Genomic DNA, 17,003 nt, shown 5'->3' on the forward strand with positions numbered 1-17,003 from the left:
AGAGCCTTTTTAGAATTCAACAAAAAGGAAAGCAAAGCACACACAAATTTAAGGGAAACACTGAAAGCAGTGCTAAGAGGAAAGTTCGTAACACTAAGTGCCTCCATAGAGACATTAGAAAGTTCTCATAGCAGCAACTTATGAACAGGTACAGGGGTTGAAGGGGGAAAGGACAGGGGAGAAACCCTGAAGTCCATTAGAATGAATGCAAATATGCAGCTTGGGAAGGTAGGGTATGGGGTGGGGACTCTAAAAAGTACCAGAAACCTGGGAGATGAGAGACTATCAGGACTCAAAGAGAAGGACTTTAGATGAAATGCCCAATAGTGGAGAGAGGGAACTTGAAGAGCCCACCTCTAGTAGAAAAACAAGGTACCAAGTGGAGAGATGAGGTTGGCATCCTACAGTCAAAAACTCTGACCCAGAATTGTTCCTGTCTAAAAGAACTGCAGGGACAAAAATGGAGAAGCGACTGAGGGGAAGGAGGTTCAGTGACAGGCGCAACTTGGGAACTATTACAAGGGAAAGCTCCAAGGCCTGACACTGTCACTGATGCAACGGTGAAATTATAGACAGGAGCCTAGCATGGCAGTCCTTTTCAAGGCACAACAAGCAGTTGACTGAGACAGATGCAGATACATCCAAAATTAGACTAAAGGCAGTGATCCTGTGGTTGAATTAGGAAAAGGCTGAAAGAAGTTGAGGAGAGCAACCCCATAGAAATACCAGCGGTCTTAACTAACCCTGACCCCTGAGATCTGTAAGAAACTGAGTCACCAGCCAGGCATCATACACAAACTTGTCTGAGGACCCCACCACAGGTACAGCAGAGGACTGCCTAGTCTGGCCTCAGTGGGAGAAGATGTTCCAGAGATACCCTTGATAGAGTTGAAGGCCTAGGGAGTGGGAAGACCTGGCAAAGGGAATATCCTCTTGGAGACAAGAGGGGGCAATAACTGGATTGTAAAAAAAAGAAAAAGAAAAAAAAAAAAAAGAATAAAGCATTATACCTGAAAGTTCTAGAAAAAAAGAAGCAGGAACACCAAAAAGGAATAGAAGACAAGAAATAATCAAAGACAGGGCTAAAATTTATTAGTTAGAAACAAAAATAATATGAAGAATCAAGAAAACTAAGAAACTAGTTGCTGACTCTTTGACAAAATTAACAAGATGGGTAACCACTTTGACAAACTAACCAAGAGACAGAGATACAGTACCTAAGTAAACAAAATCAAATGATAAGGAAGATATAACAATAGTCACTGAGGAAATTTAAAGAATCATTAAGTCTTATTTCAAAGCCCGTTTTCACAAATGATATGGGCAATTTTCTAGAAAGAAAAAACTTACCGAGGTTAAATCAAGACCATTTATAGTATTTAAACAGGCTATAACCACTAAAGAAATGGGATCTGTCACTACAATTTTCCCACTCAAGAAAAGCCCATGGTCAGATAGTTTTAGTGCAGAATTCTACAAGACTTTCAAATAAGAGCTAATATCAATACTCCTCAAACTATTCCACAAACTAGAAACAGAAGGAACGCTGCCAAACTCATTCTGAGGCCATGGTCACACTAATACCTAAACCACAAAAAGACTCAATAAAGAAAAAGAACATCTAACAAATGAACCTCATGAAACTGGACCTCATGAAACTGCAAAGCTTCTGTAAGGCAAAAGACATTATTGATAGGGACATATTGGCAGACTACAGATTAGGAAACAGTAATCACCAAACCCTACATCTGACAGAGGGCTAATGTCCAAAATTTACAGAGAAGTTAAGAAGTTAGACACTAATAGCCCAAATAACCCAAATTAAAAAAAAAAAAAAGGTTATGGAATTAAACCATGTATTCCCAAAAAAGGTATCTCGAATGGCAGAAATGTACTTAAATAAATGTTCAAAGTTCTTAGTCATCAGGGAAATGTAAACTAAAACAACTCTAAGGTTCCATTTTATATCTACCATTTGATGGCAAGGATGTGGAGTAAGGAGGACAATTTTTCATTGCAGATGGGAGTACAAACTTGTACAACCATTCTGGAAATCAGTTTGGTGATTTCTGAGAAAACTGGGAATAGTTCTACATCAAGACCCAACTATACCTACCTTGGTTTCATACCCAAAAGATGCTTCTAACCACCCCAGAAACCTTCAACCCCAAATTTATCTTCTGTACAAAAGGTCCAGGCACAGGGGATAGAGCAGAGACTGGGATAATGGCCATCCCACAAAGGTACTTGCTCAAGTATGTTCATAGTAGCTTATTCATAAGAGCCAGAAACTGCAAACAATGAAGATATACCTCAACTGAAGAATGTACAAAGGAAATGTGGTATATTTACACAATGGAATACTATCCAGCTATTAAAATACAAGACATCATGATTTTTGCAGGTAAATAAATAGAACATTAGAGCTTATCCTGAGTGAGGTAACAGTCCCAAAAGAATATGCACTATATGTACTCACATATAAGTGGATATTAATCATAAAATATAGGTAACATGCTACAATCCACAGACCAAAAGAAGCTAAAGAAGAATAAAAGACCAAGTGAAAAAGCTTGAATCTTACTTGGAAGAGATCATTAATTACTCAGAAGAGGCAGATGGAAGAAAAGAACCCAAAAAAACCTTCAACCTGAAATTTATTTTTTGTACAAAAAGCCCAGAAATGGGTATCGAACAGAGACTGAGGGAATAGCCAACCAATAATCTGCCCAATTTATGACACATCCCAAGGGTAAGCACCAGTCTATGACACTATTAATAACACTCTGTTACGCTTGCAGTCAGAAGCATATTGTCCTCTGAGAAGTTCCACCCAGCAGATTTTCTTTATACATTCTTCAATTGAGGTACATCTAGGTTGTTTGCAGCTTCTGGCTCTTATGAATAAACTGCTATGAATACACTTGAGCAAGTATCTTTGTGGGATATCCATTCTCCCAGTCTCTGCTCTATCTCCAATTCCTGGACTTTTTGTACACAAGATCTGACTTAGACAGATCCAGACACCCACAGACTAAAGGTGGATGGAGCTTTAGTATTTTTATGAAAGAATGGGAGGAAGGATTGAGGGCTCTGAAGGGGATAGAAACACCACAGGAAGACAAACAGAGTCAACTAACCTAGATCATTGGGGCTCTCAGAGACTGAATGTACAAGCGCTGGATCTAGGTCTCCCTTCACATATCTAGTAGCTGTGTGTGTGTGGTCTATTCCAAAAGCTTACCTGTATGTGGGATATGTTATTCTAGCTGAGTTGCCTTGTCTGGCCTCACTGGAAGAGGATGCGCCTAGCCTCACAAATACTTGAAGTGCCCAGTGGGGAGATACCCAGGGGGTCCCACCCACTCTGAAGAAATGAGGAGATCTAGAAGGATTGTGAGGGTGTGACCAGAAGGTGTGCAGTAAGCTGGATGTAAAGTGAATAAGTAAAATTTAAAATTAAATTTAAAAGAATAATATAGTTAAGGGTTAGGCTGGTTATATATATAAAGTGGGGTTTGTAGGAGCAACTTCAAGAACTATGAATTCAATAACCTTGGGTGGCAAGCCATATTTCAACTACAGGGCATGATTTTCTTCCTATTCAGTGGGTCTTAAGTTCAATTAGAAACCTGTATTTACTGCCAATGTATGTGTAGCAATACTGTCCTTGGGTTCAGGATGCCGTGCTGGTGATAGCTGTTGTTTGCAGGCACTGTGGTTGGGTAGGACTGTGACTACCCTCCTCTGGAAGTCTGCATGACACATTTGGGTATCCCAAGAGACAGTCCTCATGGATCGCGCGATCAAGTAACTTTCAGCTCAGGAGCTTCTGGAATCTGTTTCTGAAGTATATAGCCTCCAATTTAAGGGGGTGAACCAGAGACAATAGCAATAGGCTACAATTTTGGGGAACAACTTACCAAAAACTCAAAAATTAACACTTATTTGTGATACTGAGGTTTTTGTTAAGTGGCCTTTGGCTCTTTGAAAGATCACTGTCATACCAGATAAGAATATTTTAGCTACTATATATTATATATGCACATATTATATTATATGTTTAGTTAATATCTATTTAAGACCATATATTTAATGTATTACACACACACACACACACACACACACACACACACACACATACACACACATATACATGTATACATAGACAAACACACATATAAATATTATTTAGAGAGGGAAGTGGTGTATGTATTTCTCTCATCAATCACCTGAACAGTATAGTTTCTGTCTATGGTCTTTTGTCTCTTCCCCAGTAATGGTCTGTTCTCACCTACTTTCTGCAGTTACTCAGGATACTTATCCGTATCAAAACATTTTATTTCCTGCTTTCTGGGCAGTCCCTTTAACCCTTTGTGGAATGTCCCTGAAGAAACTAAGGAAACCAGGAACCTCCTGTGCACCTGGCCTGCTGAAGCTGGAAGTTTGTCTTCTTCAGAACATTGTGGTCCTGATGCTTGGTCTAACTTTTCACTCTTTCTGGAAAATCAAATTAGCTTCTTCAAAAATGTTTGCCAGAGATGACTTCAAGTATCTCTTCCTGGGGACCCCTGTGGTTGAATTACTGAAAGGTTGGAAGAAGCTGAGGAGGAGGGTGACCCTATAGAAAGACCAGCAGTCTCAACTTACCTGCCCCCCCACAGAGATATCTCAGATGCTAAGCCAGCAACCAGAGAGCACACACCAGCTGATATGAGACTTCTGACACATGTACAGCAGAGGACTGCCAGATCTGGACTTAATGAGAGAAGATGCACCTAATGCTTGAGAGACGTGAGGCCCCGGAAGCTAGTGGAGTACTGGTGGGGTAGAGGGTTGGGTGGGGACATCCTCTTGGAGATGGGGGAGGAGAAACCTGATAAGGAACTGTAAGAGGGCAGACCTGGAGGGAGAATAATGACTGCACTCTAACAAACAAACAAATGAACAAACAGACAGACAAACAAATACAAACCCAATAATTAAAAAAATAAAAGTTTGCCAAAACTGGTTTTACAAAGCTCTGCATTACTTTTTCTAGTTTCCTATGTTTCCAATATTTAATAAAGTATCCCAAAATTTGTATAAACAAATGAAACTGATTCACTGTCCAAACTTTGTTAATCAAAAGAAGATCCTTCCAGATACTTCATTCATCTTCAGTGGGAACACCTGAGCAGATTTGGAAAATGCTGGAGTCTCACAATAAACCCTGGGAAGATCCTGCTATGTTAAAATGTCAGATGAGGTTCCCACAACTTCGTAAGAAGCCTCTTTCTCTAAACCATGCACTGGTGAATCATGGGCCTCACATTTAGAGGAGAAAATAAGGGAAGGTAATTTTTCACACCTTTCATTTGCTGTCGATTACATGAATGTGCTGGCATTTTCAAGTCTGATACGTCATGCCTGCACTTGCCAGTGAGCAAACTGCTCCCACAGTGCGAATTAAAGCTGGAGAGACATCTCCTCTCTGTCCACTGGGACGTCATTTAGCACATTGAAGTGGCAGTTTATTAAATAGCTCCCCAGTGGACTAGAAGGAAGAATATTTCTCCTGAACATCACCGGCTGTTTCTTCTGAGTAATGATTTGATAAGTGCTGGCTCATTCTCCTTACTTCTGCTAAATGGATCAAGTTTTCATAAAAGCTTACAGTGAGCATTTTCTATAAATTGTAATCAATTATGTAAACTCTAAAAAACTAATTACTTTAGATCATTTACATTATTTATTGTGCTGTTAATTAGGATAATAAGTCAATATTGAGCAATTTATTACTTTTCAAAAAATAATCTAGGAATTCATAAAAATTTTAGATTGATATTAAATTGCAATAACACTCATTCCAAAAACTGTAAAGTAATTCACACTTTTATTTAAAATATGACATATGAAGTCCTCATTAACTGATATTATTTGAGCAAGTCATTATTAGCTGAAACTAATTTATTAATTACATGAGACTAGGTAATACATTCACTGACAAGTTATCCATTGCTTTATGTTTTAGAATGAATTCTAGCATCATATTTAATTTTAACACGGTATCCATCCATCTTATATAGGTAAGCTTACAAAACTTAGTATGTCATTTATGCGGGCCAATATCACACTAACTGATATTAATGAGAGGAGGTTTTTGAATCTGTAGGGAATGCGGAGAAGAAACATTTATTAAGTGATAAAAAATTTTAATCTCTATGTGAAAATAAAGTGACTGTCTGAAGTAAAAGAGAATAGAGAGATGGAAGATAAATGAGAGACTTAGATTATAGAGGTAGGTAGGTAGATAGGTAGATAGATGATAGATAGATAGATAGATAGATAGATAGATAGATAGATAGATAGATAGATAGATACATATAGATAGATACATCGCTAGATGATAAATAGATCATAGACTGTCAACTTTTCAGCTGACCTGTTTTGATCTTCTCTGCTGGACCTGGGACCTGAGGACATGAAAGAATGGCAGACTACTGTCTGATGCTGTGCACACTTCAATTTCCGGGTTCTTTATACATAAATGCAAGTAAGCATATACTAAATATAAAGAGAGCAGTTCTTTCTCAGTTCTTTCTTACTACAGACTCATTTAAACACAATGCTTGGCATGCAGTATAGATTACATCTGGACAAACATGAAAGCAAGGCAGAATCCATATCCAGATTCAGAATACACTTACCAGATTGGGTTAAAAGCTATGTTCTGACATCCATGTCTTATAAATTAAATGACAATTTAGTTTTGTGCACAAGAGGCACAAAATGACATCCAAAAACAATCCAAGGAACAAAGTGCACCTGAGGTAAAAGGCCATCTGTTCTGTTCTGTTTTGTTTTGTTTTTCTCTCACAGTTCCTAAGGTATTGTTCACAATGCTCATTCTTTTAACCCTGTTAGAACAATAGATGGTAAGTAAGTAGGAAAGTAGAGAAAGGCGCGGTGGAGAGTATATAAAAGACAATGGATTGTTGATAAAGAAGTAAGCCAAGAGAAAGGAGAGAATCTTTTTGAAATCCCTAATGGTATTTCCCATTTCCTTTTATAGTCAACGATTTTAGGTGCTCCATTGCTATCATTTGTATGTTACGTATCTTCTAATGACAACATGTTAAATGCTTGGCCCTCTGTCCTTAAGATTATTGGAACAAAAAAGATATATTACAATGTCAAATTCCACTGAAGGAAGTTGGTAACTGAAAACTTACACTGGATGGGAATCTTGGAACCTCAGTTCACCCCTCTTTGAACTCATTACAGCTTAGGGCTCATGATGTGAGCAGCTTCCATAGACACATGCTGCCAATGTTATTTACTGTTTTTCCATCACGTAGAGTGATCAACCAAGCATGGGATTAAACCTCTAAAAGAAGCTCGAATAGGATGTTTATCCCTGCAATTAAATTAGCTCCCACTTCACATTTAGTTCCAGTGACAGAAAGGTGCCTCACATAAAGACCTGGAAATAGAAAGCTGATGGCTAGAGTTATTATGCTGCATGACATATAAGAATCTTTGTACTGGATTAGCAGGAGTTTGGGCAGTTTGGAGAGGTATATTAGAAGCAATTAAGTGCACTGAAAGGCAAACTTAATATACAATTATGCTGGTCCTTGTGATACTGCAGACGGTAGGCAATCAAACAGGTTCCAGAATGGAATACAGTGATCTTGGAGATTTGACCAAGGAATGTCCTTTTCATTCCTTGACAGAATTTTAACCAAAGTGTTGTGACATCTGAGACACTGTAAAAGCTAGTTTTAAAGGTGATATACTGATTAATCAACAGGATGAAACTTCAAATAGCAGTGTATTCAACCTGTTGCTAGGAATGTATTCACTAATGTCTGTGTTTAGCCTTATTTAGAGGAAGAAACAAGATTAAAAAAAGAGCAGAGGAGAAACATTTGGATATCTTGTTTGCACAGAAAAAAAAAAAAAAAAACCTGTTAAATGTGTATCAGGAGATAGGCAGTTGATAAAGATTTTAGCCCCTGTAAAAGAAGTCTAGATTTGTACAAAAAGAGAATAGAAAAATCCCAAGGGTATATCATGTATAAGCTATAAAATACACATCATAGGTTAAAAAGTCTGAAAGTACAGAAGTGTTTGAAAAGCCTACAAGGGAAGAGAAGATCCTGAAAATAAAGTCCTGATGCAGCCTGGCTACCCAGGTTCTGCTGCACTGTAGAGGCTCTGAGAAGCACCACCAATGAAGGCACTGGATTCAGCATTCCAAGTGTGACATTAGCTTTGTAGATATTCAGATGTGGTAGTTACAGAGTGACTCAAGTGTCCACTGACATTCTAAAGATAGTTGTGAGGCCATACTATGTGCTAGGTACTAAGTTCCTGCAAGCATCAAAAGATGAAATAGCATATGAAGCTGTGAGGCTAAAGCTGAAGCTGCAATGAAGAACTAGGATACTGGATGTATGAGGTCACAGAGAACTGTGGAAGGGAGTTTCGGGCAGGGAGCAAAACTAACCCAGGGAGCATGTGGTATACTACGGGCAAGTATGCAGTGTGGGCAGCCCAAAGACATTGGGACTTATACTGAATCACAGCAGGATTGTACCCGGTGTGTTCTGGATGTCAGGCTAAGGAAGATCAGGATGACATGGCTGTTCTGCCATGGTTTTGATTCCACCCTATCATCCCCTGATGACACCTTTGTGAAAGTGGAGAGACCCCATATAACCATTTCTCAAGAGTATGTGATTGATTATTGGTTTCCACACAGGTTCATGGCCATTTAACAGAGACTTTGAATCTTTATCTTTGATAAATCCAAGAGGCTACAAGACTTCAGGAACCTCAGATACAGACTACAATTTTTGTGTATTGTAAGATTCCCATAAGCTCATGGGGCATATGGGGTGAGGAACACTCTAGCCTGGATCATAGTGATTCCTAAAGATGATGTATTAAAAGCTCCTTTACAAGTTCATGGTTTCCCTGGAAGGTGGAGCAATGTATAAGAAAGAAATGGAAAAAAAAAAAAAAAACAAAACAAAAAACAAAAAACACAAAAGCTTGGATGCGAAGATCTGTTGCAGGGAAAAAACTTCCCTGCTAAACAGTGCTTCTAAAGAGCTTGTGGGGACATAATTATTAAGAAAAGTTACAAGGATTTTGAATCAGAAAGTAAAGTTATGTTAATTTACGTATTATATAATCCGCCATGGAGAACTTGTAAAAGAATTGCTGTAAAGTTCCTGGACTCATGTCAGATAAGATGGGTTCAGGTTTACTGTTCTTATAAAGTCTACAACTCTCCTAAACTAGCAATGGAGAACTAGAAATGAGGTCATATGGCCATTGACTTCAGCAAAGTCTTGTTGACTAGGGCACACTCACTCTCACTGACTTCAACACACTCTCATTAAGATGCGCTGCTATAAATCTAATGAATTCTGTGTAAAATATACATGTATATATACATATATATTTGCCAATCAAAAATACAAATGTAACAAAGCACATTTTGTTAGGGGAAGAGGAACCCGAATAGCACCAGACAAGCACCAGGAAACAAAGATGTTACAGTACAGTGGGGCTAGTTTTTATGAGATTCCAGTGCCTGCCCTATCTCATTGTCTCCCAGCTATAACCATAGCATGAACATTGTGAGTGAGGCCTTTTGTTCTGTGGGTAAATACATGTCAGTATGTCAACACAGAGTCACTGCGCACCACAGGATTCCCACATTGACCGGGGATGTTCTGTGGATAGTGGTTGGTCCACATTCTAGGCAAACAGACAGGCATGTACTTTTACTCTTCTTTGTTGTGACTCTGAGTTGCTTAATATGAGTTTATTAATTAAAAACTGTCAGATGAATACTATTAGATTAGAAAGATTATTTTAATGCTAAATTTTATCTCCTAATTAAAGATAAACAAACATAAAAGACAAAGTCTGTGTGTGAAATTCTTTGTAATCATATAAGTCAATCTAACCTGCTGCTCTCTACACTTTAATCATTATATGCCACTTTCCTGGAGTGGGCTGTGTTACAAAGCACATCCACAATTAGCTAATTTGTCCAAAAAGAGGGCGCTTTTGCAGTCTTACATAGGTAGCCAGGGTATTTCTCCCAAAGCTAAAATAAAGGAGGAAATGGACAGTTCTGAGTAGTAAAATACCATGTTGAAAAGTATAAAATTCTACTTCAGAAAAAGGTATATTTGTTTGGTCCTAATCATCCTGAAAACTATAATTTCTTGGCATATACTATATCTTATATGGTTTTTAAATAATTTTCAAAATAATACATGATGTTCACAGTCAATATTTAAATAAGTTTTTTAAATGAGTTTTCCTGTTGCCTTTATGCTGTGATATGATTCTAAGTATTAAAGTTAGACATAAAGTTGTTAGTTCAATGCTCATATCAACGGTTCTCTTCCATGTAAGAGCTATCCTTAATAGAATTTTATACACGTATTTTTACACACACACACACACACACACACCACTGATCTTAAGAACACATATCCAAAGTCTGGTTTTGTGACTGTGATTTAGAACTGTTGTTTGAGTTTTAAAATAAGCACTATTTTCATTTTTCTAAATTTTCAGTGTAAGGTCCCTAATTTATTTTCCCATAATTAGAAACAATTTTATTATTACAACTCTAAAAATGTTAAAATACATACTGTTGTTGATTTTTCTGCATTTAGGGTGTGCTCATGTACTTTTCTGTTTACACTACATTGAATTATTCTTCCTTTTAGTTCCCATGACACCTTTGAACAAATTTTACAATATGCATGTAAAGAATATATATACTTGTACCCAATTCCTACCCTTTGTTCACTTCAGTGTTTGTACAATTGAGTATCTAGGCAACAGCTATTCCCCTGGTACCAAATAAAATGCGGAAGATAATGCCTTTGCATGATTACTATGTTCAGGGATTTGTGTCATTTATATATATTACAGATAGTGCATGCTACAATCTTTTGGTAGTGTTATCTTGTGTTCTAATGTGGTTGACTTTGTATGTGCAAGAAATTTAATGTTTATTCCTGACCAAAGAACACCATATAATGCTCATGTGTCTCTGAAATGAAATGTGCTTACTTCCCTTTGTTGAATCATCCTTAAACTTGCTTTCTGTTCCTGTTATGTTAAGGCAAAGTGGGTAACTGAGGCTAACGACATGCTGAAAGAACAATCCCAAAATTATTTGAATGAGTTTTCCATTTTTATTTTTAAATTTGGTGTAGCTGAGTGGACTGAGAGGTACACATGTGTCTGGTCTCATGATGATTATAAGTAGCTGTCACATTGCTTAAAACTTTATCATTTTGACAGGCCTGTCCATTTCTATATGTAGAAGCACAAGCAAAATTCATAAAAACAAGTGAGATCCAGTTTAGGAAGGACATAGGCAGGATACACTCTGTTACAGAATCATTGGCTTTGTGTTTATTTAAAAATAGTTCAAGTGCATATTAAAAACACTTTATCAACCCCAAAAAATATATGATTCGTTGAACCATGATGACCTTTTTAAAATTCTCTGTCTCAGTTGGCCAGTCATCTCAGTACCTACAACAAGCCACTGGACATTTTAATAGGAGGAGAAAGAAGTGGGCAGCTCTTTGGAAATCTTGCTTAGAATACTGAAAAGGTCAACAGACTACAGTGGGAGAATGTAAAAAGGAGACAATTGCAATCCGATACCTTGATTTCATCAGGAAGGTTTTGTACAAATTTAAAATATCACAACATGAAGTCTGGTTCTGGGAGAAAAAGAAGACCTGCTGGTGCTAACTGAGCCCTCCAGGCACCTGGCATTAGTTTTCCATCTCAACTTTCAGGATAGAAAAATATCCAATCAGAATATATGCATTCGCAATACTACAGGGAAGAAGGCAACATGATTAGTGGTTTTGCATCATTTTAGGACTCAGGGTTGTAGATAATCTGAGAATGTTTGGTGCTATTTTTCTGTGTTTTATACAGAGTGGGGGATGCTCTGTGAGTTTGTGTATCTAGGCCACCTCTGCTAAATAGGCAATGGTAAAATAGTGTAGTTAAAATGTGTATGGTCAGAATTCTTCCTTGGGCCATAAATCATAATTATGGATTAATTTCTTCAATGTCACTTTCAAACCCGCACATTTTTCCCATTGATATTTTTAAGGATCACATTTTATAAGTTGGTATATTAGACAAGATGTCCTAATATGAGGTGTAACAGAGTTCAACGGAGTGCTTGTGAAGAGTGAACAAAAGGAAAGGAAAGGTGGAGAAACTATAGGATGAAATACTTACTGATCACCTGCCGGAGTGCATTTAGTCACACTCTGTGTTATTGTCCAACTGTCTAAAAGATAGAAGAATAATATCAGCTTTTGGATCAAATCTTTCAGTGACTCCTTAGAGCCTAGAGCCTTTAGAAATCTGTGAAAAACTTAAACAATCCAAGCTTTGCAAGCAACACCTTCTCTGCCTAGAATAGTCTACTCTGAAGTTGAAAGAGAAAAGCAGTTACAGACAATCTGTGAACAAATGTGGTGTCTGTGTGACAATAAAACTTCCTTTCAAAACAACAGAAAATGTCTGGATTTAACATTGTAGCCATAGTGATTTAAAACACTGAAGTTTGAAAAGAATCATCGGTGACCTGTCTGTGGCCCTTGTAATTGTCCCGAAGCTTTTTCTGCCTATGCTCCACAAGGTCAACTCTGTTGAAGCACCGCACCACACACTGTGGAGACATGGAGTGTTAAGAGTTCTTTTGACGTAGCAGCTAAGATTGTGCCTTGTGGCTCTCTATTGTTACTCCAAAAGTGGGTGCCAGCTTCCAGGAGTTCTGTGAATCCTAGATGAATGATGACCAGCAAATACTTCCCATCATTCTTCTTGGCACTTACTGATGAGGTGATGCCCTTCTTCTGTACACAAGTGGTAAATACAGAAGGAAAACCTACCTATAATTCTCACTACCAACTATGCATATGTGATGGGGTCTAAATCCTTCATAAAAATAAAAAAGTTGTATATTTGCCTTTTGAAAAAACAAAATTCATTTTAATAAATATAATGGGTTTTTTTTGCAAAGGTAGAAAAAAAAACAAATGTAAAATTGTTCAGCATTCAAGTTGCATTCTCAAAATAATGTGAGTCATGAGTAGTCATGATGAATGCTTTTAAATTCTAAGGTTGGCATAATGACTTTGAAGAGATAGCAGTAAGTCAAGTCGGAAGCCATAACCAACGAACCAAACAAATGAACAACAAAAATGCCCGTAATCAAAAAAAAATTAGCCCACACAAAAAGAAAATATCAAAACATCAGAACACAAAAAAATAAAGAGAAAGAAGGAAGGAAGAAAGGAAGAAAAAAAGAAGGAAGAAAAAACAGAAGAAAAGAGAGCTGGAATTCAAGTTTACAAAAAGAAGGAAATCAGTATTAATGATTATCGGTTTGTGATATTCATTTCTTTTAATGTAATACCAAAAGCAAAGGAGAAACTTACAGTTATACCCTTGGAACAAGCATTTGAGTCTTTTTCATTTCAGTAGCAGATTTTTTCATCTTTGTTATTTCATTATTTATCTACTTTGCTTACAAATAGTAGACTTCTTCTTCTTCTCTGAGTCCCACCCTCACAAACCATTCCTGTTGTCACTCCTCCCATTCTTCTAAGACAAGCCCCTACAATGGGTACCAAGACTACCTGCATGTCAAGCTACAGCTGGACTAAGTACATCCTCTCCCACTGAGGCCAGACAAGGCAGCCCAGCTAAGAGAAGGGTATTCAGAGGCAAGTAACACGTGTGTCTATTTCTCATCATTGGAGATATTTTTCATCCTAATGTCTGTGTCTTGAATAGAATCAGCAGTGTTCCAAAGCTCCTACATGACAGAATAGTACTTTGTGGGATTCCATTTTTATTAAGATGCTTCTCTATTGGTTCACATGAATGCATGTGTATGTATGTATATGTGTGTGTGTGTGTGTGTGTGTGCGTGTATGTGTGTTACATACACAGATGCTGTATAGGTGTCATGCCTATACACAAGCGTAAAGGCATCAGGTGTCCTGTTCTATCACTCGGCCTTGTTCCTCTGAGACAGAATCTCTAGCAGAACCTGGTTGTAGGCTACTAACCATCGAGACACAGGCTGCTGACTGTACCTACCTGCATTGCTGGGGTTAAGGGTACATTTGACTTGGACCTTAGATAGTTAGACTCATATCCTGATTCATGCACAATAACCTCTCTCATCTCCTAAGCCATCTCTCCAGCCCCTCTATCGGGTTCTTAAATAAAGTAGTCCCTGGATAAAACTGCTGCACAATTTAAATTGTTTGAGATTCACATTGCAGTTTCTTACTTTTTAAATTCCAAATTGTAAGCATTAAAACTGATACTTTAAAACATAGTTGGAGTTTCTTAGGAGACTTTTACAGAGGTTTGAGCACTGGCTTAAGAGGAGCTCAGGGAAATAGATAAGATACAGCCAGGAATGAGTATGAACTTCTCAGCCAAAAGTCACCTTGAAAATGCTCTAAATGGTGTATTTAGAATTTGCTTTTTGCTGAGCCACAGCAATCTGTGTATATGTAACTCCTGAGAAAACAAGAAATCAAAGAAGAAAATGCCAGTTGGCCAAATGTTGAAATGTGTGGAATGAGAAACAAATTAGTGATGTGCTTCCAATCTGTGAGCTATGGGAATGTCTCAGAGTATCTATTGCTGCAATAAAGAGCCATAAACAAAAGCCATTTGGAGAGAAATAGATTCATTTCAGCTACAGTCTGACCATAACATCTGAGGAGCTGTGTGGAAGTCAGGCCATGGACTCAGACAGGAAACTTGAGGCAGAATCTGATGCAGAGTCAATGGTGGGATGCTGCTTACTGGCTTGCTCCCTGTAGCTTGTTAAGTCTGCTTTCCTATACAAATTAGTACCACTTGTCCAGGAATGGCATTGCCCACACTGAACAGGGCATTCCAACATTAATTACTTGTTAATAGAATGCTCCACAGGCTTGATTAGAGCCTGAACTTCAGGAAGAATGTTCTCAAGTGAGTTCCCTCCTCTGAGAAAACCATGACCTGTGTCAAATTAATAAAATATAGCCTTCAGTGCAATGAAGGACGAGAATGGCTACTTAGATGAAGTGTGTGGAAAAACACCCAGCCAGGGAAATTTGCTGATTCGTGGATAGAGTTTGCAAGAGATGAAGGTGACATTATGTCTACAGATGGTTGAAAAGCATGAAAGCATGATGTGAGAGGCTTGTAAAGATTATTGAATATTCGTTATTGTTTTCATTGTCATCATCATATCTACATAGAATATCCTGCCAAATATGTAAGTTTTCATAGTCTTGTTTACTTCCTGAGTTTCAGTCTTCCAATATTCAAGCATAAATAACAAAAGAATGATGACTTTTGTATCTTAATTCTTAAAGTAATAAGATCATCATATGAATAGTGCCTGTGATTAACATATCTAGATGTTCCCCAAATAATCTACTATTTACTTTGTTCTTTGCACACAAGAAACTATAGAATAAGGTGCTACAATACTTAGAGCATTTCCTTGGCTTCCATTTCTGGGAGAATCTACTTAAGACAACATCTTCCTGGGGCCTCAGCTTCGGCTTTCGCTCTATGATGAAAGGTAAAACTGTCTTTATAAGAGATGAACAAAAGACTGAAGCAAAAGACAATGAAACTCACTTGGGAAAAGCTAATTGTCCACTATAGAGAGCACAGTTCTCATCTCAGATGAGATGACTATCTCAAAATTGATTATAGTCTTGAAGGCTTTTGTACATACACATAGCTCTGTTGTTTTTATTCTTGTACCTCAGCCACCCTTGAGAAAGAAGAGAGTGCCCATAAAGCTGAGCACAGCCCAGAAGATCCCCTAGAACTGAGTCCTGGCTTCAGTGCCAGAAATGTCAGAGCTTTTTGTTTGCAGTATGAGCTGAAGTGATTCTGTGCCTCTGTACAAGCAGACTAATGCACACTCTCTCAGCTCACTGGATCGAATAGAAATGTCTAGACTAAATTAAGTAGATTGTCCAAACATAAAGATGGAAAAACCACAGGTTTAAAAAGAAAAGTTCATAACCTGTGAAAACCACTCTGCACATGACTTTGTTGTGTTTCCATAGGAAAAGCAGTGAATCCTCAAGAGAACAGGTGCTGGCTCCTTTTGAAGCAGACTGGAAGAGAAATAATCACCAAAGTTCATACATTTTATTGAGTGCTTCATAATGCAACGATAAAACTCCATGAACCTATTTGAGGTAATTCTAAAGCAAGAACCACGTGTGACCTGACAGAAGCTGTGATAACAGCTTTACTTGGCTAATGTGCTGTTTATGTATACAAAGTGCTTTGCAAATGGTGAGCAGGAAAGTCACCAGCACAGGAGTTTCTCAAAGCATCTTAGATTTCTCAAGCTATACTTATCTAAAATTGTGACAGAGCAGCAGGAGGGAACGACAATGGAGGCCCTCACAAAACAGCAAAATCACAGTCAAATGTGAAAATACAGAGATGGAATTTCTGAGGTAAGAAGAAGAAAAAATTGTACTGGGAAATGGGAATACAGTAGTTTTATAGAGATTTGGAAGTGTAAATTATTCAAAGCTGGTACAATCCCAAGGAAAGCACGTGTCTACAGACCATCTGTTCGCTCCAAAGAGGAGTCTTTGGAGAATTATTCCAGCTGCCAGGATTCAGGAAAGGGAACCAATCTCTAGTTTATCCGACTCATTACTTGCAAACAGGATCTCAAGAACAGCCTATAGTTGGGCTGTCTGGCTAAGTCTCCATGGAGAGAGATTCCTTGGAGAATTCACTAGCTGCAGAAAAGTACAGGTAAAGAACTGCAAGCTACTGCCTGAGGAGTATTTTCTGGGCTGAAAGAAATGAGAAGACTCTGATGGCTAAAAGCATCTGGTAAGAAAAGCCAGCCATATTTCAATGATGGTTTAAAGGCTATCTTCAGT

Source organism: Micromys minutus, assembly GCF_963924665.1.
Source record: "Micromys minutus genome assembly, chromosome: 4".
In the NCBI taxonomy this organism is placed as follows: Eukaryota; Metazoa; Chordata; class Mammalia; order Rodentia; family Muridae; genus Micromys; species Micromys minutus.